The 26,536-nt window shown below is 33.9% G+C and overlaps 1 protein-coding gene and 1 non-coding gene across 4 annotated transcripts in view; one reads left to right on the forward strand and one right to left on the reverse strand.

Moving 5' to 3' along the window:
* The window catches only part of CCSER1 (coiled-coil serine rich protein 1), a 756,597-nt gene that overhangs the window by 324,830 nt on the left and 405,231 nt on the right, over nucleotides 1–26,536 (reverse strand). The window lies entirely within an intron of this gene.
* LOC129501936 (U4 spliceosomal RNA) lies at nucleotides 9,781–9,923 on the forward strand. The gene has a single exon (XR_008662856.1). It is a non-coding gene; the product is annotated as a U4 spliceosomal RNA (small nuclear RNA).

The following is a 26,536-nucleotide window of genomic DNA, read 5'->3' on the forward strand; positions in this document are numbered from 1 at the left end:
AACAGACTGATAACCCATATGAAATTGAGTCACTAATCATAAAACTCTAAACCAACAAAAGTCCAACACTAGATGGCTTTATAGACAAATTCTACAAAATATTTAAAGAAGAGTTAATACATATTCTTCTCAAACTATTCTTTTTTTTTTTAACAGGCCACCTGCCCTGTTTTATTTTATTTTTTAAATTTTTTTATTTATTTATGATAGTCACAGAGAGAGAGAGAAAGAGAAAGAGAGAGAGAGAGAGAGAGAGAGAGAGAGAGAGAGAGGCAGAGACACAGGCAGAGGGAGAAGCAGGCTCCATGCACCGGGAGCCTGACATGGGATTCGATCCCAGGTCTCCAGGATTGCGCCCTGGGCCAAAGGCAGGCGCCAAACCGCTGCGCCACCCAGGGATCCCATCTTCTCAAACTATTCTAAAACATAGAGGAGGAAGGAGAATTTCCAAAGTCATTCTATGAGGCCAGCATTAATTACCCTGACACCAAACCAGATAAAGATACCACTTAATAACAGAAGTATAAGTCAATATCCTGATGAATATAGATGCAAACAATAGAATATCAACAAACTGAATTCATCAGCACAATAAAAAAAAATCATTTACTGCAATCAAGTGGAATTGTATTCCTGGGTTGCAAGGGTGGTTCAAAATAGTACTCATACAGGATGCCTGAGTGGCTCAATGGTTGAGCATCTGCCTTTCGCTGAGGTCATGATCCCAAGATTCTGGGATTGAGTCCTGCATCAGGCGTCCCACAGGGAGCCTGCTTCTCCCTCTGCCTATGTCTCTCCCCACCCTGTGTGTCATGCATAAGTAAGTGAATAAAATCTTTTTTTTTTTAAAGATACCTAGGAGTAAACCTATCAAAAAAGGTTAAAGACTTATACTTTGAAAACTATAAAATGCTGATGAAAGAAACCAAAGATGACACAGAAAAGTGTAAAGACTTTCCATGTTCATGGTTTGGAAGACCAAATATTGTTAAAAATGCCTATAATACCCCAAACAATCTACACATTTAATGCAATCTCTATCAAGAGACCAACACTATTCTTCACAAAACTAGAACAACCCTAAAATTTGTATGGAATGACAAAAGACCCCAAATAGCCAAAGCCATCATGGAAATGCAAAGCAAAGCTGGAGGCATCATAATTCTGGACTTCAAGTTATATTACAAAGCTGTAGTAATGGAAACTGTGTCATACTGGCACAAAAACAGACACAGAGATCAAGGGAAAAGGATAGAAAACCCAGAAACAAACCCATAACTATATAGCCAATCTTCAACAAAGCAGGAAAGAATACCCTATGGAAAAACAACAGTCTATACAACTAATGGTGTTGGGAAAACAGGACAGGAACATGCAAAAGAATGAAACTGGACCACTTTCTTACACCATACACAAAAATAAATTTGAAATGAATCAAAGACCTAAATGTGAGACCTGAAACCATTAAAATCTTAGTAGAGAGCACAGACAGTAACTTCTTTGATACTGGCTATAGGAACTTCATTCTAGATATGTCTCCTGAGGCAAGGGGAACAAAAGTAAAAATAAACAATTGAGATTTCATCAAAGTAAAATGCTCCAGCACAGTGGAAGAAACAATCAACAAAACTAAAAAGCAACCTATGGAATGGGAAAGAATATTTGCAAGGTACACATATAATAAAGGGTTCGTATCCAAAATACATAAAGAACTTCTAAAACTCAACACCCAAAACCAAAAAAATCCAATTAAAAAATGTGCAGAAGGGGAGCCTGGATGGCTCAGTCAGTTGAGTGTCTGACTTTTGGTTTCAACTCAAGTCATGACTTTGGAGTTGTGAGATCAAGCCCCAAGTTAAGACTCTGTGCTCTGCTGGGGAGTCTGCTTTTACACTGCTGTTGGAAATGCAAACAGGAGCAGACACTGTGGGAAGCAGTATGAAGGTCCCTCAAGAAGTTAAAAATAGAACTACTCCATGATCTAGCAATTGCACTACTAGGTATTTGCCCAAAGAATACAAAAATACTAACTCAAAGGAATACATGCACCCTAATGTTTATGTCAGCGTTATCTACAATAGCCAAATTATGGAAACAGCCAAGTGTCTATCAAATGATAAATGAATGGATGAGGAATATGTACTGTGTATACACAAATGTGCACACACACACACACACACACATACTGGAATATTAGCTATAAAAAGAATAAATCTTGCCATTTGCAAGGACAGGGGTAGTGCTAGGGAGTATTATGCTAAGAAAATAAGTCAGGAAAGACAAATATCTTATGATTTTACTCATATGTGAAATTTAAGAAACAAAAGAAACAAGCAAAGGGAAAAAATGAGAGACAATCAAGAAATAGTCTCTTAATTATAGAGAACAAATTGAAGATTACCAGAAGGGAGGTGTGTGGAGGATGGGTAAAATGGGTGATGGGGATTAGGAGTGTACTTATTGTGATGAGCACTGGATGCTGTATGGAAATGCTGAATCACTATATTGCACACCTGAAATTAATGTTGTACTCTATGTTAACTAACTGGAATTTAAATAAAAACTTAAAAAAGTCAATGACTTAGAATATTAATTACAAAATGCCTTTTCCTTATGAATTAGCCTAATCATACACAGTCCTAGGGATTATAATGTATATAGACAGGAGGTAGGAATCTTGGAGACCATCTTAGAATTCTGCATACCAGTAACATTTGGCTTAATTGGGGATACCTGGGTGGCTCAACGGTTGAGCTTCTGCCATTGGCTCAGGGCCTGATCCTCAAGTTCTGGGATCGGGATTGAATCCCACATCAGGCTCCCTATTGGGAGTCTACTTCTCCCTCTGCCTATGTCTCTGCCTTCTCTCTGTCTCTCATGAATAAATAAATAAAATCTTTAAAAAAATTGGCTTAATTGGAATAAATATAATATTGAAACATTTTTTCCTCAAATTGTATGTTTATATTATTGGGCACTGATGATGAAAAGAATATGTTCTAATTAAAAGTAAATGGTTACATATTTCTAAGAGAACATGAGTTACATTTTATTCCTAAGATGTTTTTATTTAACACTTATAAGAGTCTGCTATGATATTAATTTTCAAATGTTCACCTTGAATACTTTTGTCCGTGGTTTGCTTTTAACCTCTTATATTTAGCTGAAACTAGAAACAGATGTGCTAGAAAAGCATATGCATGTGCATGTGGGTGCACGCACACGCAAATACACACACACAAAGTGTTCTCAGTAGGGATCCCTGGGTGGCGCAGCGGTTTGGCGCCTGCCTTTGGCCCAGGGCGCGATCCTGGAGACCCGGGATCGAATCCCATGTCGGGCTCCCGGTGCATGGAGCCTGCTTCTCCCTCTGCCTGTGTCTCTGCCTCTCTTTCTCTCTCTGTGACTATCATAAATAAATAAAAAATTAAAAAAAAAAACAAAACAAAACAAAAAAAAACAAAGTGTTCTCAGTAGATAATTGTGACCTTTGAGATAGAGACAAGCTTAGTTGAAAATCAATACTCAGGATATTTCTCAACAATAAAAAAAAATATTGGGATCCCTGGGTGGCGCAGCGGTTTGGCGCCTGCCTTTGGCCCAGGGCGCGATCCTGGAGACCCGGGATCGAATCCCACGTCGGGTTCCCGGCATGGAGCCTGCTTCTCCCTCTGCCTGTGTCTCTGCCTCTCTCTCTCTCTCTCTGTGACTATCGTAAATAAATAAAAATTAAAAAAAAAATAAAAAATAAAAAATAAAAAAAAATATTTAATGGTTCAACCTATCAGTAAAACATGGGTTAACATTTTACCACATGTGATAGAAAGTATATTTTCCTTTATATATCTATAAAAAAGTATTTTGTCCAAATAACATATTTGTGAATCATAAAAATGTGAAAGAATATAACAAACTGAATAAAAAACATCAAGTAGAGGAGGTGTAGTAGTAGATTAGTGTGAGGTACAAGAAAGAAAAATAAAATCTACTAATCACAGTGAAAAATAAATTCACTACAGACAAAATAATCTATTTAAGAAATAAAAAAGGCAATTAATGAATTAATGAGGATTGTTTAGAAGATTACTTATCAGCATATGAATCTAGGAAATTTAAGAGTTAAAAGTAGTGAATTTGTAATATCAGTCAATTTTTCATAGACTATGCAGAAAGTTGTACTTTGTCTCAAGCATGAATTAACCAAATAATTGGATCAATTTTCCACTTCGCTCTTGATGTCTTAAAGTGTGAACATTATCATCAACATAATAATACTTGAAAGAATAGCTTTAAATATGTATGTCTCCTAGGAACTATTGCCAAAGTTGAGTTACAGTTATCAGATCAGGTGGTTCATAGCAAAGGGAACAGAATGAGGAAAAATCCTGTCATTGAGAGTTTCCCTGACATCTGATGGAAAGGCTCTTCTGTAGAACCTGTGTTCGATTGTATGTTCATATTAATCAACTTGTAAATAATGGTAATTTCAACATTATTTAGCATTTGATGGTTTATAAATTGCTTTTAGAGTCATATTGTAATTTCAATTTTATACTAATCATGAGGACTAGTAATTGTATTCTCATACTTTACCAACTACTATGCCATCAACTAATATAGAAACCTATATTCAACAAATTCCTCTTCTCCCACATTTTTAAGATAATCTTTGGGATTCCTATATACAGAAAAACAAAACAAAACATAAAACTGCGAAAAACTGCTCGGCTCAGGCAATTTATCAACCATCCTCTATATGGTAATATCCACCCTTCAGATGCTGCCAAAGCATGACTATACACGTGAAAAATCACTGCCACTTCTACCAAAATTTCCCAAAGAATCACTAATTCCCCCAAACACCAAGACTTCACAGTAAGATGAAGCTTTTTTGCCTTTTTAATGAACAAGGAGTTCTCACATAGAAGATCAATTAGTCTCCATGCAAATGTACTTTATGCAGGCGTGCCCTGACCAATTGTCAGGCAAGGCAAACATGCCAAGGCATTTGTAAGTTCCAGGACTGACTGTTTGTTTGTTTGTTCATTTTATTATTTTATTTTTTTTCAGGACTGATAGTTTAGATCCAAACCAAGGCATGACTTTCTCTACCTAAACTAAGCCTCATAGGGGTGCCTGGGTGGCTCAGTTGGTCAGGTGTCTGACTCGTGATGTCAGCTCAGGTCTTCATCTCAAGGACCTGAGTTTGGGTCCTGCTTTGATGGATGTGGAGCCTAATTAAACAAACAACAACAATAACAACAACAACAACAAAAAAAAACCCTTAAGCTTCCTTACCAAAACTCAACTCAAATAACAGATGAGAAAACTAAGGTGTAAAAAACTTTGGTCAAGAAGAGTAAATAAATACTTTGATCAATATCACACTGAGAGCAGGAGGCAGACATGGGACACATATTTTCTGTTATCAAAACCTAAGTTTTTTCCCTAAAGGAACTTTCCCAAAAATAATTTGATAATTTTTAAGATTTTATTTATTTACTTGAGAGAGAGAGAAAGAGAATGTGAGAACATCAGGATTCAGATCACGATCTAGCTAAAGGCAGTTGCTTATCCAACTGAGCCACCCTGTTGCCTCTTGACAATTCTTTAGGTACTAATTATATGGAACCACATAATATATGTACTTCACACACACCTACTGAATATTTGTTGTTGTTCTTAACAATATCTTTCCTTAATGAACTTGAATCAACTGGAACCATACCAAACACATCTGAACCAGATCTTCAACTACTGTCTCACAATGATACCCATCTTTCAATTTCCCAACGAATGTCCCCAACAAAAATGAAGCACGAACTGGACTTCTAAAATTCAATTTTTCCTTGAATGAAAGATTAGAATTTATCTTCCACATGTGCTCATACTAAAGTGTTTCAAGAGTTTCCTTTAAACATTTTCTTTGTAGGTTAGTACCAATTCATCCATATATTCTAATGATAGAATTAATAGATAGTAATTTTGAGGTGCTACAAATCTATAATATAGATTTTTAGATTAAATTATATATACTACTATGTATTCATTAACCCATTTTTGTTTCGTATTTTTCAACTCTTTGAATAATCTTTATGGATAGAAAATATAATGTAATTTATTGTATATGGTATTAAAGCAGATTTTTGCAGGTAAAAATAATTCTAAAAGATTTTAGAGATCTTTTTGGTAAAAAGGCATAAATGAAAAGGACTCTCTAGTTAACTCTTTGTGAATGAAGTAAATAATTAATAAGAACTGACTTTTGAATTCTGGATTTCAAGGATTTTGTTAAGCAAATTATCTTGGGTTTTGTTTTTGTTTTTTGGGGGGTTTTATTTTGTTGTTTTGAGAGAGAGAGAGAGAGAGAGAGAGAGAGAGAGAGAGAAAGTGTGAGTGGGTAGGGAGGGATAGAAGGAGAAGGAGAGAATCTTCAGTAGGCAGGCCCCACACCCAGTTTGGAGCCTGAGGTGGGGCTCAATCTCATGACCCTGAGGTCATAACCTAAGCCAAAATCAAGAGTTGAACACTTAACTGACTGAACCACGTGTGCCCTTCATTTTATTCATTCATTTTTTAGTTTTTTTTCAAGTATGAATGTATGTATGTATTTATTTTCAAGTTTTTATTTAAATTCCAGTTAGTTAACATTCAGTGTAATATTAGCTTCAGTAAAGCATCCTGTTCTAAATCTTATTTTTAAAATCAAATGCATGTTTTAAGTGAAAGAAACATACTTGAACAGTTTTCACTAATAGAGGCTAAAATGTATTATATGCAGTAACAGCAATTTAGTTTTTTTAGAAAATATCTGTGTCGATCTCATCACTCAGAAAGAAAGAAAGAAAGAAAGAAAGAAAGAAAGAAAGAAAGAAAGAAAAGAAAGAAAAGAAAAGGAAAGGAAAGGAAAGGAAAGGAAAGGAAAGGAAAGGAAAGGAAAGGAAAGGAAAGGAAAGGAAAGGAAAAAAAAGAAGAAAAGAAAAGATCTGTGCCTTTGTTCTTGACTATTTTTGAAAAAAAATTCAGCGTAAAGAGTTGAGAAGTTTACTCAGGGGGGTTGTGAAGGAAAGTGTTAACTCAGCAGGTCTGTGTTGTTCAAACCCTGCACATTCCCCACAAGAAGGCATATCTTTAAGACTGGAACCTGGCCAGATCCTGGGAAGTGAATTCTGAGCCCTTAAAATATTCTGTCTGATAAGAGTATTTTTGTCTGCCTGAAGCCTGGGGCTGCATAATACCAGGTTGGTCAGATATTTAAACTAACATGATTCATAGCAAATACTTGTTTTGTGCTCTTGAAGTGGGGGTGGGGGGTCAGGGAGGTGGTGGTGGAGTCTGAGTGTATGAAGTCAGTCACACAGGCCTGCATAGCTAAGTAACTGACCTGCAATAAAAACTCTGGACATGAGGCTTAGGTGAATTTCTCTGGTTGACAACACTTCAAATTTTATACTTCAGGAAATCAATGTACAGAAAGGTTAAATAATGTCCCTCTGGTCACATGGTAAGCAAGAAAAACTGAAATTGATATGAACTAGGTCAGCTCCAGATAGAGTCCATTAACTACATAGGTGGTATCATTTACAATATTCAGTGGCACAATTATGCTTGTGTATTTATATTTACTTATATATTATGAAAAACATATACTTCCACATCCTCTGCATTCTAATAAACGAGAAATGTGAAGCACAAAGAAACCTGATTTTATTTCTATATAAAATTATCTTTTAAAAATGGCTGTGACTTTTTTCTTTGTTTTTATTTTTTATTACTAAGTGTGCATTTTTGCTGTGAACTGACAAAAGAGGAAGAAGACAAAAGACTTGTATAATAATTCAATTTACAGAAACATAAGATTTAACTCATCTTTTTCTTTTTAAATCCTCCATTCTTATGAATGAAGTTACCCTCCAGTACCCACAAAAACTCTTGATTTTCCAAATTGCACAAAAAGTTCAAGTATGGGAGGAAGTGAGTTGGGAAATGAATTACTCTAATACTATCCTTTAATATCTAAGTTTTAGAGATTTACAAAAAGATCTGCGTGTAATTTTTCATTTCTGAAAGCCAATAACTTCCCCAGGTGCTATATATTAATATTTTATAACATTTAGTAATTATGTGTTGCTTTTAAAAATAGCTATGGGACATGAATGCAAGGAGGTATGGATAATCTTTCTGAAAAATTATATATGAGCAGATGGATACCACATGAAGTATATTAATATGTTAATTGTCTAAATGGAAAAGCCCGTCATGCAATTTTGGGCTATTAATGAGATCAAGAAACCCAACTCTGAAACAAAGAAGTGATCGTATGCCATTGGTAAGTAGATTTTTGTCCTTGCCACTCTGTCAATTTGTAGAATTGCTCCCATAGGAAAAAGTAAAATTGTTAGATCAGAAAACAGTAGAGTTGTTACCCCTGCATTGCTTAAAATGACTATGTTCATTGAGAGAATATTAGCAGACCTGTTGGGCCTGCATTAAACACAGGGAAACTAAGCCTTTGAAAATACTGAGTACCTAAATTTCATTATTAAAAATGACAGTCTGAAAAACTTTACATGCATAAAATTTAATTTTCTGTTACTTAACACTGAAAATAATAATTACCGAATTTTTCTTTAGTTTTAGATTTTAAGAATATAAATCATTTTTAGTAGTCAAGATGACCTTAGTCAATTAACTTTCCATTTATTAAACAAATACCTATAGACAACATAATATTTATAACTTTCATAAGCACTTAAAGTAAATACAAGAGATGATGGCTTGCATTCCCATATCACTAGTACAATGTTTTAAATCAATTTACAACCAATGTTGTAAAGCTAGAGTAATACCTGTCTTGCCTACCTCCAGGGTTCCTGTGAATTAGACAATTAATGGAAATCTAGATAGCAGATATGAAATTAGGATTTAATAAATTGTTGTTCAATAAATAGTAATAGGTTCCATTTATTGATAGTCTATGTCAGGAATTTTCTGATACTTGTAGTCAGCAAACAATGCCCCCCCCCTCCCCAAAGATGTCCATATCCCAATACTTGGACTTGTGAATATATTATGCAACATGACAAAATCAAGTTAAGATTGTGGATGCAGTTAAAGTTGTAATCACCTGACCTTGAGATGGGAGATTAATCCTGGATTATCCATGTGGATCCAATGTAATCCCATGAGTTCTCAAATGTGGAGAAGGGCAAAGAAAGGGCCAGGGTCATGTAACATGACAAGGACTCAATCTGCCTTTGATGGCTTTTAAGATAGAGGGAGAAGGCCATAAACCAAAAAATGGAAGTGGCCTCTAGAGGCCAGAAATGGCAAGGAATGGATTTTTTCCTAAAACTTCCAGAAAAGAGAACAAACTTGCTGACGACATCTTAATCCTAGTCAACCTAACCTAACCTAACTAGGTTTAACCTAGTTAAACCACTAACTTTGTGCTAATTTATTACAGAAGCAATAAAAAAAAAAAACTAACACAACAATCTACCTATATTACCTCTTAAGTCTTCAAAATATTTTTTCACAAGTTGTAAAAGAGAGTATCTAGTCTCAGATATTATGTTATTTATAAAACTAACAAGTCTAACCTATATTTTGCCAAACTCAAAGTCAATTCTCCATCTACATATCACTGTACTTCCTTGTTGTGTAAATATTAAGGGTTTTGATAATACACAGCTTCAATGTTAATAAATAGTAACATTGTTATTGACAGCAGTAATATTATTAGAGAAACTGATAGCTCATTACATAACATTAAAGTGTAGCTTTGCGCAGTGGCAGTATTGTAGCCAATGAGGTTTATCCGAGGCGCAATTATTGCTAATTGAAAGTGTAAGTCATGAAATTTCAGATGTACATAGTAAAATGAAATAAATTATTTGTTAGTTACTATTTCTCATAATAGCATGAAGAAATCTCCATCAAATTTTCCTAAAACAAGTAGAATATTTTAGAAAAACAAAACTCTTCAACTTTTAATCAAGTAGTCCTGGCAGATAGGACATTTGTCTTTTTGTTTTCATTTTGTGAAAATGGATAAGTAACATCTTTCAGAGTTTCAGTTTTGTTGTCTTCTCAATGAAAATATGATCAATTAAAGTTTTATTGGGACAATGAAATGATATTATATATAAAGAGTTCTCTTAGGAGCACCTGGGTAGCTCAGTGGTTGAGCATCTGCCTTTGGCTCAGGTTATGATCCTGGGGTCCTGGGATCGAGTCCTGCATCAGGGTTCTACAGGGAGCCTGCTTCTCCGTCTGCCTACGTCTTTGCCTCTCTCTGTGTGCCTCTTATGAATAAATAAATAAAGCCTTAAAAAAAAAAGATTCTCTTACATTAAAAGGCATAGATAAGATTATCAATGACTAGAGGATATTATTTTCTCCAAACTTTGCTCAAATCCATCTAATGATATTTAAGTGACATAGAAAAGAGTTACTATAATAAAGCATAATTTTAAAAAACTAGGCTTTTTTTATTAAATATGGAGAATAGATAAAATGCTGAAGTGATTGCAAAAAATAATTAAAAAGATGCTAGCCTAAAAGGATAAAAAGAAAGAAACAAAATAAGAAAAAAAGGAAAAAGGAAAAGCTGATACAGGAGTGGGAACTGATAGCATAGTGGAGAAGTTATAAATCTAACGTCATGCAGAACAGAATTAACATTAAGAAGGGAGCCAAATCAGCCTGCCTACTTCCAGGAAAGAGACTGGACAAATCTCTCCAGAAAAATAAAAATTACATATCGTGCTAAGCTATTCATTAATGACACAGTAGATGAAAACATCTGTAAACATATACGGGTTAAAATGAGAAGGAATATAGTAGTGAATTCAAGAAGAGAAAATACTTGTATTATTCTTTAAGGTGAAAGAGAGAAAAGTAATTAGATTAAAAAAAAAGTCTGATGTAGCATTGAGGGTACATTTGAAGTTCAGATCAGGTTATTTATTGCAATGATGTAACTGCATATGTTAACAGAATGGGCTATTGCTGACAACTGGTGGCTAAATTGAATCACAGAATTTAATAAGAGAGCAGGTAAAAAGTAAAAGAAATAAGGAGAAATTGATGAACCATGGAGCAATAGACAGAGAAAAAGTTAAAGAAGGAAGATAGGTAACAGTTTGGGAGAAAATGGTGCAATCAAGGATTTTAAATTTTCGATATAAAAATATCTCAAAAGGTTACATAGGATATTTTCAGCTTCTCTCTCCATATTCCTGCTTGAGAAAGTAGCAAAACATTTGTAAACATTGCAAGTTTATGATATTGGGAGAGAGAAATTACTATATCATATTTTACTTTATAGTTGCAGTTTTGGCAAAATAATTTGTTTAAATTATATCCTCGAAAACACTAAAGATGGTATTATTTTTTGTTTTTTTAAGAGAATGAAAGAAAGCAAGCACAAGCTGGGGTGGGGAGGGGTGGGTGCTCTGGGGAGGAGGCAGAGGGAGAGAGAGAGAGAGAGTCCTAAACTGAGCTTGGAGCCTTATGCATGGCTGGATTTCAAGACCCTGAGATAATAACTGAGGCAGAAATCAGGAGTTGGGAGCTTAAGCAACTGAGCCATTCAGGCGCCCCAATATTGTATTCTATTTTGTTCAAAGATGCTTTACCATCATACCATTTTTAATATATTTAGGTGTTTATAATTCATATATTTATTGAGAATCTTTTATGCAACAGGAATTCTGCTAAATTCTAGTACATAGTAAGAAATAGACATTATTCCTATCCTCATAATGCTTATAACTCCTTACAAATTTAGGAAAACTTTAATGTATTTCTCTGGTTTATATGACATTATATTAAACAATATTTATAGTTTACTGTTTAAAAGTACATTTAATCTATTTCCTGGCTTGTAATTTTGTAGATTTACTATAGTATTATTGAAATTCATAGAGATAATATTTCATATTAAGTATCTAACACTAAGTCTATTAAGAAATCATCATCAACAAGCTAAATAGCTGAAGCATTCATTTTGAATGAACAAGAAATATTGATTTATCAAAATAACTAGCCATTTTGCTTTAGGATATATCAGTACTGATACAGGAGTGAAAATACCAGGTTCTATCAAACTCTGCTCAGGTAATATTTCATTTTTGCCTTGTTAAAACAAACAAAAAATTATACTTCATTTAGTCCATAGTCTTACATGTGTCAGCAAAAAGAAGATGCTTATTAAGAAGCTTTATAATGGGGGTAATTTCCAAGAGATGCATGAAGACAAGCAAACATGGAACAAAATTTGGTGTCTTTATGAACTATGAATTGATGGGGTATAAACTGTATTTTGGTGCCTAAAAAAATAAAAGCAGCTGCTTTATTTGTTGCTTGCTTATTATGGGTAAATTAATAATTTTAACCAATATAAGTAATATCAAAATAAGTATTAACAGGATATCTTTTAACACTACAATATACCAAAGCAGATCAATATGTTTTACAAATGTTAACATTTCAGAGAAAGTTAAGAAAGGGCATGAAATTTAACATTTGTTTTTATAGTGTTAAATCAAATATGACTATAGTTTAAATATTATAAAAATTTTTCTTAGCCTTGCATTTTGTAGTAAATTTATCAATTTTCTTTCCAACTTTAAATATTACCTTTATGTTTATTTCTTTAAATAATGTATTTGTCTTATTTTAACTTTCATTTTATTTTGAAAGTGAGAAGGCAGATGATTTTTAATGGAATGTATAACATTAAAATGTTTTACCATTTGTTTTCCTTTTGATTTTTAATTCTGTTTAATATAAAGAATTTCAGAATGACTTTTGTTAAAGTAGGCAAATATTAAACCGATCTAATAAGTGGCAGCCAAATATGGAACATGTCATTCATTAGTAATGCAAAATAGTAGCTTCAGGAAAAACCAAGGAAGAGTATACCACTTGTGAAACATATTGTGATTTTTGAATTATTCACAGCAATCCCCGACCCACATGCATGGTGATCATTATTATTAATGCCAGGTTCCAATCTTGTAATAATAAAGTAAAAATAAAATCCTGTAATGAGTTGGATAAATAGGTAAATATTATTTATAAAGGCAGACATGTATACTTATAACTGCGCTCCTATGGTCATAGAAGATTACTTGATGAATTTACTTTAATGGCTACACCACTGAAAATAGCCAAATAACTCAGAGGAAGTCTAGATATCTAAGGGAACCTTTGTAAGACCAGGACTTGGCTCAAAAAAGCCTAGAGGGAAAAATCAATTGCTCTTTCATATTGTATAATCTGGAAATATAATTCAAAACTAAATTACTGGGCATAAATTATGATTGATATCCACTAGAATAACATGCTTTAATCTCAACGTTATATGTTCAGCCAAGAGGGAGCTATTTGACTTTATAATACTTTACACATCTTTCAGCTAAATTAAAGACACAAACATTAAAGTTAACACTTAAGACATCATGAAGATTTGTGATACTCTCTAGGGCAACATGTAGCCATAAACCAACAGAAGCATCTGTAAATAAGCTGTTTCATTCTTGGACTTTGTCTTGGTGAATGTCTTTTAAAATAATAATTTCAGAAGGCGACTTAGAGTTGTGTGACATAGAAATTACCTGGCAGAGGTGAGGTAGGGGACAGAATGGTTCAGAAGATAATGAGAATTGTCCTGTCTTCCTTCTGAACGGATCTACAAAAGGTGAGTTATTACATATTTGTTGTATATTATCTTGTCAAAATCCATTGCCATGGATTTCTAAAATAGATTTTCTGCTATTTTTATAACAGTCTGATAAAAATATAAATGAGAACACTCGAACAGATTAACACTAACTCAATTAAGATGTTATGATAAAATTAACAAACAATTCCTGATTACATGCTAAGTTACCTACCAATGATTTAAGATAGGCCTAATTTCACTTTTCTTAAGGCTTTTTAAACAACCAGAAAAAATTTTTAAACATCCAAAGACAAATTAGATTCACAACATTTTCAGTCATTAAATAAGCTATACCATTAAAGAATCACCCTATAAAAAGAATATCAATGTATTTTTTAAAGATTTATTTATTTATTTGAGAGAGAGAGAGAGTTTACACACCCTAGTGATCAGAGGGAGGGGTTAGAGGGAGAAAATCCTCAAGCAGACTCCCCCCTAAACGCCGAGTCAAATGTGGTGCTTGAATCCCAGGACCTGGGGATCATGACCTGGGCCAAAATCAAGAGTCAGATGCTTAACAGACTAAGCCACCCAGGTGCCTCAGTAATATAACTATTTTTATAAAGTAGCTGGAAATTTCAAATAGTATCAATATTATTGTTCAAGATAAGGTATTAAATAATTTAAAACTATAAAAGAAAAGCAGTTCACATAATAAGGTGAATATATGATAGATAATTTCTAATAAATCATACATTTAGAGTTTAAAATCCCTATAAAGTATCTTTAGCGGCCCATTCATACAGATCCAGCACATCTTCTTTATAATGGACACTGAGTTAACAATAACAAGGAGAACAATTCCTGTAACAGAGAATTTAAATGTTAATAAATTGTGCACCTAACCCATCAGGTTTCATTCCCGTCTAGACTGGACAACTGAAAGCCACTTGGTCAAGTCGTAGCATCCAGCTTGAGTACTCATTGGGTAATTCTCAGTCCTGTGTCTGGATGGCAATTCCAGTACAGTGATTCCAGAAATCTGTGATTTTTCATTATCCATGTCCAACCTGATTGAGGCTGTTTAGAGCTTTGAATCTAGAGAATATTTAGGTTCAGGAATACACCCTTGGTTTTCTGGCTTCTTGATCAAGGGTAGATTATCACTTTGTGCTGTTGTGATCTTGCACCGTTTTCACTTTTGCACTTCCCCCCTCTCTTTCCCACAGAATATGCAAAACATAGCCAATCTCTGTTTGAGAATGGAGGTCAAACAAATCACCAATTATACTGTATCCAAAATCTCCTTACGCTAGAGTATAGAGTGTGCCTTTAGCAGCAAAAGTGCTGCTACCAGCAGAAAGCTTTCAGCCATCAGCCCTTTACAGAACCAGCTGATGGGAGATCCCCAGAGCAGCTAGATCCACTCACTCATTGGTCAAGGTAAGTATATAAAGGCCCAAAGCCCCCACCCCAACTTGGGCCATCCTAGCTTCAAAGCACCCCAAAGGGTTAGCTTAAACGTTTGCTAAATGACACTGCATTGTAACTCAACTTCTCCCTCTGCCTACTCCTGTCTTCTTTCCCCTCATTCCATAGATGGTGATCCCCAAATCACTCCCTAATACATATCTTCTGTGTTATTCACCATCTTAGGGATTAGAACCCATGAAAATATTGTTAAGGTAAGAAGTGATGAATCAAAGGCTGACAGCTAACTTTGTATAGCATTCAATTTGATTTTATTTAGAAATAATGGTATCTAGAAATGCTTAGCTGCCTACAAATAGGAATGTAGAAATCACTGGTATTTGCACAAGCCCAGAGCCCAGAAGACAGTATGAATTAGAGGAAAGGTAGGCAGTGGGCCCAGGCAGACCCGGGCTGAAATCCTGCTTTGCCACTTAATAGCTAGGTTTCAAGTAGTCTATAAAATCTCTCAGAGCAGACCTTGCAAACTGGCTATCCTTGGGCTAAATTTGGTTTTGTTTCACCCACATCACAGTTAAACACATAATTCAATTGCCAGCATCAAGATAGGAATACTTCAGATAAAAAATCACATATCCAGATTCTCTTTAAAAACCAAAAACTGAGTAATGCCTAGCTCCCATGAATACATAAAAACAATCACTATAGCTAAGCAGCACCTTATAATTTATATTAAATCTAATTATATTGTTGAAATTGAGGTTCAATGTCTTCAGAAAATGTCTATAAAATAGATAGTGCTATTTGCTACGGAGTAGTTGTGTCTGACCCTACATTCAACTATAATATTTATTTAAAATTAAATGCTTAAAAACATTCTTTTGGGAGGCTAATGAGTACTAGTGATGTCAAAATGCATCTATCAGTCTAATATTCTTAGACAACTAGGAAAAATAAAGGTAAATATGACCAATTTGTTCTACTAATACGATTATTAGTAGGAACATAATCATCAGTTAATACAATATGTTTAAAATATCAAAATTTTCTAACTCTCCATTCTCTAAAACTTCCTGATAACTACAAAATCTTTGCTATATTCCTCAGTTACTGTGGTTGTTAGATAATAATAAGCAATTATCAGCAATGGATGAATACCAAATCTAAAATAAGTATTTATTTACTGAGTACTTTTAGCTTAGTAATTATTCTTTTAAAAATCATAGACAACGGCTCTAGAATAATCTCATAGAATTTTTTATATATCTCCTTGAAATCCTGAAATTGATAAATCTATATTATTGTGTGGGAGCAAGATGCCGTAAGTATAACGAGAAGAAAAATAATACAAAGCATATATAGCCCATACTTCTAAGTTAGTGGAAATGCACCATATGTCTAAAACAAGTTGTTATTGAATGTCAGTATATGCTTTTGTTTACATTGGCTGATAAATATGGGGTAAATCTGATTAGTCATATAATACAGAAGTTGAAGTAAAAGTGGTAAAGCTTGAGATTTTTTAAAGAATTGTTTCAATTCAAATTTCAATTTGCTACTGTAATTCAAATCACAGTAATAATATCATAATAAATAATAATTTTGTAAAATGGAATATATTTCATTAGCAGACTGAAAATATTAAGTATAACTGACAGTCTGATGCCTCCAGTAAACTCCAGAATTCCTTGGTATAAAATAAGAATTTCACAATAAAGGAAATAAGTTTTATTTATGTAAACTCATGTTTTAAAAAATGTAGCTTTTACATGTGTGATTTTCTAATTTAAATTGTATACCAGAGTGCTATGTTATTTATATATATTTTTCTCAACCACAGTTCATTATATTCTATTCATATTTATACCTCCAGCACATAGCCTAAAACAACACACAGTAGGCATTACACAAATTCCTCTCATGATGACAGGTTTGTTTTCCTTGCCCTGAATAATATGGTCTTTTGTTTTGACCTATAACTAGTTCATTGAAATTCTTAAATGTATATACACTTATATATGTATACACACACACACACACACAGGTGTATAACTTTCCACTTGATAAACTCGTTTTTTTTTCTAAGTATATACCTTCAGTTTATAACATCTGATTTCTACAATTTATATTTTCATTGTTCTTGTTCTTCTATGTATATATTTAATAAATATTTTATCCATCATATATGGGCCAAAAAAATGTGTCAAAGTATAAATTCTCATCATGCTTTCAACTTTTCTTAAAAAGTGAAAGCTGCCCTTTGGCTGGAACTGCCATCTTCCAGTAATTGGCCAGAATTACTACCACAAAGGGAGAGAAGCACCTGCTGTATATTCTCTAGGCTTTTAGGAAACATGGAGTCATTCTTTTGGTCACATATATGCAAATATACAAGAAAGATGATTCTGTAGACATCAGGGAATAGACTCTATTCAAAAAGAAATCCAAAATAACAAAAAAAAAACAAAAAAACAACAAGAAATGCCCCCCCCCAAATGTTACCATGGCAAAACCAGCAGAGTTTACTTTACTCAGCATGCTACTAGCATTGTTGTAAACAAATGAGTTAAGAGCAAGATTCTTGCCAAGAGAATTAATGTACATATTGAGCAAATTAAGCACTCTAAGATCAGAGATAGTTTCCTGAAGCCTGTGAAGGAAACTGATCAAAAAAAGAAGGAAGCCAAGAGAAAGGTACTTGGGATCAACAGAAATACCAACCTGCTCCACCCAGTTAATTACATTTTGTGAGAACCAAAAGAAAGGAACCTGAGCAGCTGGAAACTATTCCCTAAAAATGCATGGCATGATAGGCATGGAGGGTGAAAAGGCTAGTTTTCTACCATTTAGTTAAACTAGGTTATTTGGGGAAGTTTTCACAGTATGTGTATTTTCCTCTGATCTTTAGATGAGTACTTTGTTAAATTTAGCAAAGTACCATTGTTTTGTTTTGTTTTGTTTTAAATTTCATCCCTAGGAATTGCTTAACATGCTGGCATATTAGATGCTGTTTGTTATAGTTTTCCTGTTTACATTTAATTGCATAGGTGATACTGAAAAGAACCTGAGTACTGGCTACTGTGCATATTATAAATGTCGATTGGTAGCATACTAAAAAATAAGTTTAGATGTCTAATTTTTATTATAATTTGTTGCCTTAAATTAAATGCTGGTAAGCTATGGTTTCCATTGTGAAATCTAATATGTGTGATATTCATGGCCTTGAACATAAATCATTTCCTTTTTATTGATCTATATCAGTATACTTTTAAAACAGTATCTTGCTTAAGGCAGTGATTATTATTATCAACTGAAGTGAAATGGGACACTAGTGAATTTAATGACTACAAATTTCTTTTTTTTATTTATTTTATTTATTTATTTATTTTGACTACAAATTTCTTTAGGCAATAGTTAGTATTTATATTTGTAAAAATATTTATTTTTTTCTGAGTATGCTTGTTATATATTTTCTTGTATTCAAATCATTCTGACATTTACAAAGATGAAATTAAAACTGAACTGTTATTTGGAACTAGGAAGACTACAATCTCACAACAAGCACATTCTCATGGGAAGTTAATCACAAATACCAAAATTGCTGGTAAAAATAATGAGCTTTAAATACTTACTTGTAGACAATGAGGAAAGTGGATCCCTGTATATTTTAATACTCTAGAAATATTAAATACAAATAAAAGTAACTAAATAGTTTAACAGATAAATAGAAGTCATTGGCTGTAAAAGCAAGTATCTGGATAATTTTAAATTAATCTATAATATGCGTACATATTTTTGATGTTTCACCTACTGCATTATCTAAGATGAAAACCATCAGAATAAATCTTCTCATGGCAAGTCTCTGGGTTCTATATCTGTATTATGTCAAAATGCCTTCCCATATAAATTATAGTATGTGAAGCTTTAAAAAACACTTCATACATTTTTCACGTTTGTAAAAGTGAAAAACTCAAGAAGGTAAAAATGGATTTTTTTGGTTAGCATATTTTTGAGCAAAAAATATATTTCAGCAAACTTCCTACTGGGAAAACAGTAATTACTTAAGTTGGCAGCACACATCTGGCATAATAAAGACGGGAATGTAAAAGTCCTTGATGTAACCCAAGTGTTTATCAGTTTTTAGAACACTCCTGTTCTTGCCAGATCCAAGGAAATATTTAATTAGGAATTGGCTCTCTTCTCATCTTCACCAACTCAAAGGTGCTGTCCTTTTTACCCTCCTGGGTGCTGAAGAGTTCAGTAGCATACATAACATCATATTCTACTTCCCAAATACCTCCATTAGTAACTAGATAGGATGATAAGTAAAATTCTTTAGCTTTGGGATAAGAAAAGTTAAATCTGCATTCAGTTACAGAAAAAAAAGTTCTCCCCAAACACTGGCACGCTTTCAAGAACTACCATTTGGAAATTCTCCATAATATTTTGGCTCCTGTACTTTTAGGAGAGCTTTTAGCTGGCTGATACATAGCAATGTGATAGCTATATAATTCCGTATGTAAGCTGCTTCCATGTAGAAACCAGCAAAAAATGCAGGTTCTGGATGTGCCCATATATCACTAACATTCCCCAAATCATTATAGTGTTTTTAAATTCCTTAAATATTTTTACTATTTAAGAGTGAAGTGAGACTTTGACAAAGTAATCCAATTTTATTATTTTAAAAATTTAAACAGTGCATACATGGAAAAAATTGAAACTCCCCCTGGAACACTCCACCCTAACTCTCAAGAAGAGATAAGTGGTATAATTTGACTTAATCTTTAATCTTTGTTTCCAAGCTTAAAAGTTTACTTTTAATTTCACAATATATCATGGACATCTTTCTATGGTAGTAAATATAAATCTTCCTTATTTGTTTTAATGGAAACACATTATCACACATTTTGACACAAATATGTCATAATTTATTTGAACAATTATTTATTATTGATATTTGTTCTCTCCAATTTTCTGCTTTTACCTAAAATGCTATGTTGAACTACTATGTATGCAGAAGAGAAGAAACACATTTGGTAATAATATATAGCGCACATTGAGCACTTTGGTTTTAAAATGTTTTAAATTGGGATGCCTGAGTGGCTTAGTTGTTCAGTGTCTGCTTCCAGCTCAGGGTGTGATCCCAGGTTCGAGGATCGAATCCCACATCAGGTTCCTTGTAGGGAGCCTGCTTCTCCCTCTGCCTATGTCTCTGCCTCTGTGTGTCTGTGTCTCTCATTAATAAAATCTTTTAAAAACATAAAATAAAATGTTTTAGATTATGTTATTTTATTTGATGAGTTGGTGTGTGGACATCTCTTTGAGGCAGTAGTTTTGTTATCTTACAAATGAGAAAATGCCCTTCAGAGAGTAAATGAATTAAGTAGTAGTTAAGTTTCTATCTGGGAACCCAATCCTTTGCACTATAGAGTAACTTTTCCTTGATTAGATACTCCATTAACAGATATGCAAGTAGGCATAAAGTAAAGATATTGAAGTAACACACAGTGATATAGGATTATATTTTAACCTGTTTGAATGAATGAGGTAACTATTTCCCAAATTTATAATTAAATTGCTCTTCCTTCCTAACAAATGTAACTGAGCACTTGTGGGCACTGGATGATTAGCAAGACACAGTCTCTGTCGCCTCATGGTACTTTGTCAATAGTTCTAATGCCAGATAGCCATAATACATATTTAACTATTAAAAGGAGAACCAGAAAATATACATAACAGAAAACCATAAGTATTTCAGTTATCTTTGCATGTATGCTTTTCTTCTTAAAGTTAGTACTTATTAGCTTCTTTTTGTATTGTAAGAATGTTTGAAAGGTACAAAGTTTTGTGATTAGAAACACAATATTTCGTAAAAAGAACTTTTTTTTTAAAGATTAATTTGTTTGAGAGAAAGAGACAGAGAGAGTGTGTGGGCATGGGGGTTGGAGAGGCAGAGAGAGCCATAAGCAGACTTTACTCTGAGCGCAGAGCCTAAGGTGGGGTTTCATCTCACGATACTGAGATCACAACCTGAGCTGAAACCAAGAGTGGGGTGCTTAACTGACTGTGACACCCAGGTGCCCCTCGGAAAAAGAACGTCAGCACACAAATACTACAATATTTGGTCAAAGCTATATTTGAAAAAAAAAAGTTAATATAAGGACCACTCAGGTATCATTGAGAGTTGACACTATGCCTCAGAGATTATTACACTTTAAATTAAATACAAAGAGCTCATGTCAATTATCTCAATATTACAAGTGAGGTATAAGCTCATGGTATATTTTAATATTATCAATAAATCAGGTGTCAAATAATTTCTACATAGCTAGCATGTAAAGTATAAAAAGGCTAGTCATATAGCACAGTATAAAGCACACTTCTTGCTAAAAATGTTTAAAAGTTAATATTTGAATTAGTATCCTAATTTTATGCTTATTACTTTTATATTTTAATTTTTATGAAATGTTTGTGTTGGGATACAAGTCTCCTATTTGCTATAGTAGTTTACTATAATAAAGTAACACACCAATTAATTTAAGATTTTATTTTTTTTTATTCATGAGAGACACAGAGAGAGAGAGAGAGCAAGAGAGAGAGCAGAGACATAGACAGGGGGGAGAAGCAGGCTCCCCACAAGGAGCCCAATGTGGGACTTGATCCCAGACCTCAGGATCACATCCTGAGCTGAAGGCATATTCTCGACCACTGAGCCACCCAGGTGTCCCCACATCAATTAATTCATTTAACACTCAGCAATTCACATGTACCTGCACTGTGCTTAATGCTGAGGAGGCAAGTGAATAAGATAGACATAGTCTCTATCTGTGTAACGCTTAAAGTCTAGAGATGATAGATATAGGGAATTATATATCAATTTATATATCAGAAAGTAGACAATGAAAGGAAGTATATGAAGGAAGTATACTCCTTGTATTCCTTGCGTAGAGGTGAGGATGGATATCTAATATACTTTGGGTGTACAGGTGAGGAAGGCTCTCCAAGAGGAAGTGATACCTAAAGGATGCATATGAGACTTGTTGAGATGTAAAAAAAAAAAAAAAAAAATTCTTAGGTACCAAATAAAAGGGTAGGGGAGAGAGGCTGGCTAGAGAAGAAAGTATTGTGGCTGAAGGAAAAGTGGAAGGAAGGAAAAACTCATCCTCAGGGAACAAACAGGTCAGTAATGCTGGAGTACAAAATATTAATAGAAGTGAAAAATGATGCTTAAGTGGAAAGCAAGGACTAAATCTTCCTGGCTCTTGCCAGCCATGTAAATTGATTTGGACTTTGGATTAAGAATAATGGCAAGACACTGATAAATACCATGCATTCTATCATCACACCTCTTTGTGAGAAATTACATTGCCAGAATTGCAGAAAAAAAATATAGCAGGTAGTTAAAGTTCTATGCTATTAAATATTTATTAAATATATTTGTATATATTACATATTATATTTTGATTATGATAAAAATTTCACTTACTTAGTAACCAAATAATGTAAAATTACTAAAATACTGCATATACTTCCTAGACAAATAATTCTAGATGGAACATGGGAAAGTGTAATAGTCTGACCACTCTCTATAAAAGATGTGTACTACACCCGTAAGGGCAAAACAGAAGTTTCCGAGGAAAGGAGGAATTCTGCTTCAAGACTGTAACACAGAGATCCCTGCTTGAGTTGTTAGCCTGCCAGCAACGCCCTATGAATTTTGCCAGCCCCCAGCACTATGTGAGCCAAATCCTTAAAATAGATGAATAAAGAAATAAACAAAATTATGTATAGTATTTAATTTAATAAGCAGAGAGTTAAGTATAGTTAGATAGATATAGATATATTTCCTATTGGTTCCTTTGCTCTAGAGAACCCTGCCTGACAGAGATACACTGTTATGGGTGGATTTGTATTTCTACCCCTCAGAAATGTTGATGTTCAAGGTCCTGAAATCTAAGAATGGGAACTTAGTGAGAAACAACAGTTGTTGCAGTTGTACTTAGTCAAGATGAGGCCATACTGGATAGAGTGGGCTCCTAATCCAATATGACTGTTGTCCTTATAAGAAGATGACCATGAAAAGGCACAGAGAAACAAGGAAAATGCCATGTGGAGATGGAGGCTAGACTGCAGTGATACATCTAGAACCTAAGGAATGCCAAGAATTGCTAGCCATCAGCAGAAGCTAAGAGAGGTGTGGAACATATTCCACCTCAGGCTCTCAGAAGGAACCAAATCTGTTGACATCTTGCTTTTGGACTCTAGTCTGCAGAACTGTACAAAAATTAAATTCTGTTGTTTTGAGCCACCGGCTATGTGGTACTTTGGAAAAGTACTTATAATAAAACTCTATAGGAAGGAAGGAAGGAAGGAAGGAAGGAAGGAAGGAAGGAAGGAAGGAAGGAAGGAAGGGAGGGAGGGAGGAAAGTAAGTCACTACAACTCTAAAATATCAGCTTACTCTTAGTTGCCCTTTTTCTAAATTCTCAAAGGGTGAATGAATATACTCCTTGAATGCATATTATAGGACGGTACCTAACTAGCCATTTCCCCAAATTAAAGTACAGGCACAAAGCACATTAAGGAATAAATCTGAAAAATTTACTGACAAACAAGATCATCATATGTGTTTTAAACAATATTCAAATAATATTTCCAACTTGGAGGATGTTATCACTATGAAGTGGTTTTCAACTACTACCACAGCCACCATCACCCTGTCCCCCAAACCCTTATGATGAGATATAAACAAACATACTTCTTTTCAAGTGTTTGGATGTAAGTTCTCTCTCTCCCTTGCTACTTTTTCAATTTTGATACAGATACATTGAACGATAACTGCTCTTTAATGTCACTTGATATTCTTCATCCTTTTCAATTTAAACTAGTTTTACAAAACTTTTTTGTCAGAAAAATATAGTGTTCTAGACAATTTGTGGTAGCTTTAAGGAATTGGAAGATGTAATTTTGGAAAAAAATAATATGAATGAAAAGCTTATTTGCTAAAAAGTTACTTCAAAATATTTGATTGAGACAGAATAATACAGAACAAAAAAGAAAAAATTTTAAGAAGGACCAAGTACCTCTTAAGTCATTATTCTCCTCTTAGAAAATTTTAATCTTCAGTAAGTATATCAGTATTAAATAACATACTTTAAGGATAAAGATTAAGTAATTTTGAGTATGCTTTATAGCTTCTCCCCCCTCAAAAAAAAAAAAAAAGCACACAAGAAAACAAGTATTTCTTCCAGATAAATAAATACCCCTTCCTCTCTTCAACCCCTCACTGGCTACCCCTCCCCTGGCATCCAATGTACATTTTTCAAATTAAAAAATGGAATGATTAAAAAAAATGGAATGATTAAGCCTTTAAAAAAAGTAAAATATAAATATGCACAAAGGAATCTAATGGATGGTTTTGAGAATGATGTAGCAACTTTTGTTTTTGTTAAGTGTCACTACTATTCTTCCTCAGTAGCTTTGAAATTCTGGGGAGAGCTTTTAGTCCTCCCCCTCCCCCATTTCCAGTAGTTGCCAAGATTTATTGATTCTACCTGTGTAAAGCCTCTTCATGCTATTTTTCTTTTATTCTTTATTTCAATTCAGGTACTTTTGTCTCAATGGTCAATCCTTGTCTCAATGGTCTCCAAACACCAATTTCCTTTTCAATCTTTAAACGCTTACCTGGAACATCATCATGAAGTATTGCCTCCACCCCTAACCCTTAGTGGGATTTCTTTACCACTACCATGAATATATTCATTATTATCATTCAAAAGGGTCTTTTATCTAGGCTGCTCTACCTAGTCTCTTACTTATCTTTCAGCCATATTGGTATATGGTTTCCAAAATTACTCTATATACACATCCAGTACAGAATCCTATGTGCATACCCTACACACTCCCATCATCTGCCAATACTTTCTTTCATGGCCTCGGTGTATTAAATCTCCGTGTGTTTCATGGCCTAACTCAAATTCAAACAGTTCGATGAATACTTTCCTGAAACATCCCAGTTTTATGTCTACCTCAAGCTGAAAGCAATCTCTTTCCTGGAAAACTATTTTATTTCAACTTCTTTTATGACACTTATTTCTGTATTGTATTATGATTCCTCCTGTATGTGACAATTCTCCCAACAGACAAAGTTAGTGGAAGGAGAATTTCCAGTTATATTTTCTGATATTACAGACATTTAGTAAACATTTAGAGAATGAAATGTTATATTAAGATGCAGGTAATTGGTCAGTAGAAACCATGTCTTGCTAAATCATCGTCCAATTAATACTTATTGAATGAATCATTACAGGCAAAGATGCAGTGAAGGTAACAACAGTGTGTGATCTGTGAACAATGCCCATAGTATGAAACACATAATACACACTATACAATAGATGTTGATAGGGGCTATGTTTCATAAAGTGTGCTGCAAAGACTGCTGGATTTGGATCCAGTGTGGGTATTTATTTGACAAACAAATTTTGGGTTTTACACCAGATAAATTCATTTTGATTCAAAAACCAAGAACACTGCCAAGGCTTCAAATTTGAATCAGTAGCCTCAGAAAACTGCATATTAAAGATTCTGGCTTACTTCCCTCTCCCAAGGATTCTCCTGAACACTACAAAGGGAACACTTATTCAAGGAAAATATACCAGTATATACCTTTAAATTATTTTAAAAGTTGTTGAAAAATATTACTATGACTATATGTCTTTTCTAAATCTATTCTGTTTACCATGACGAAATACTAATGGGAACTTCCCAGTAGCCACTATTATGAGAAGTCAAGTCACATTAAGGTGTTACCCTAAAATCCAAGAACCTAGAGTCTAAGAACTTCTGAGAACCATTTACAGTGTTTGGCATTCTGCTTGCTAGCTACTCGCAGTTATCAGTCCCAGGGCCTTCGAGCAGATGCCAAGTTCCATTCTTTGTCGTACTTTGAAATTATGAGTGGAAATAGCAGTTCTATGTGTTTTTACCAGGTGGGAGACTTGTGTGTTTGTGCTGTTGTTGTATAGGTTCACAAGTGACAGACATGTAGGCCCTGAAAAATGGGTGGTGCATAGATAAGAGGTACTTTAAATAGTTGATGGAGATAGACTTTAGAGCATGGAATGGAGCACATGGCTGCTAATAGCACAGTGCACCTTGCTTTGCCTTTAGCTGCATGAGAATCACTACCAGAGTCTGTCCTATAAGAGATCCAGATCTAGGCCTCTTCAAAGTTCTCTTCACATCCATTCTGAGATGCTTTCTATCCTGCAAATTACACCCTTGAGTGAATGTCCTTCTCTTTTCCTTATTTGCAGAAATATGGGAATGCCCATTACATGCTAAATTGAGCCTTGTTCATTAGTTCATTTGAAGTCATTTTTTTAGATAAAACATCAATTATAAGTTTTCTAGGAAATGGCCTTGTTTATTTGAG

Source organism: Nyctereutes procyonoides, unplaced genomic scaffold (assembly GCF_905146905.1).
Source record: "Nyctereutes procyonoides isolate TBG_1078 unplaced genomic scaffold, NYPRO_anot_genome, whole genome shotgun sequence".
In the NCBI taxonomy this organism is placed as follows: domain Eukaryota; kingdom Metazoa; phylum Chordata; class Mammalia; order Carnivora; family Canidae; genus Nyctereutes; species Nyctereutes procyonoides.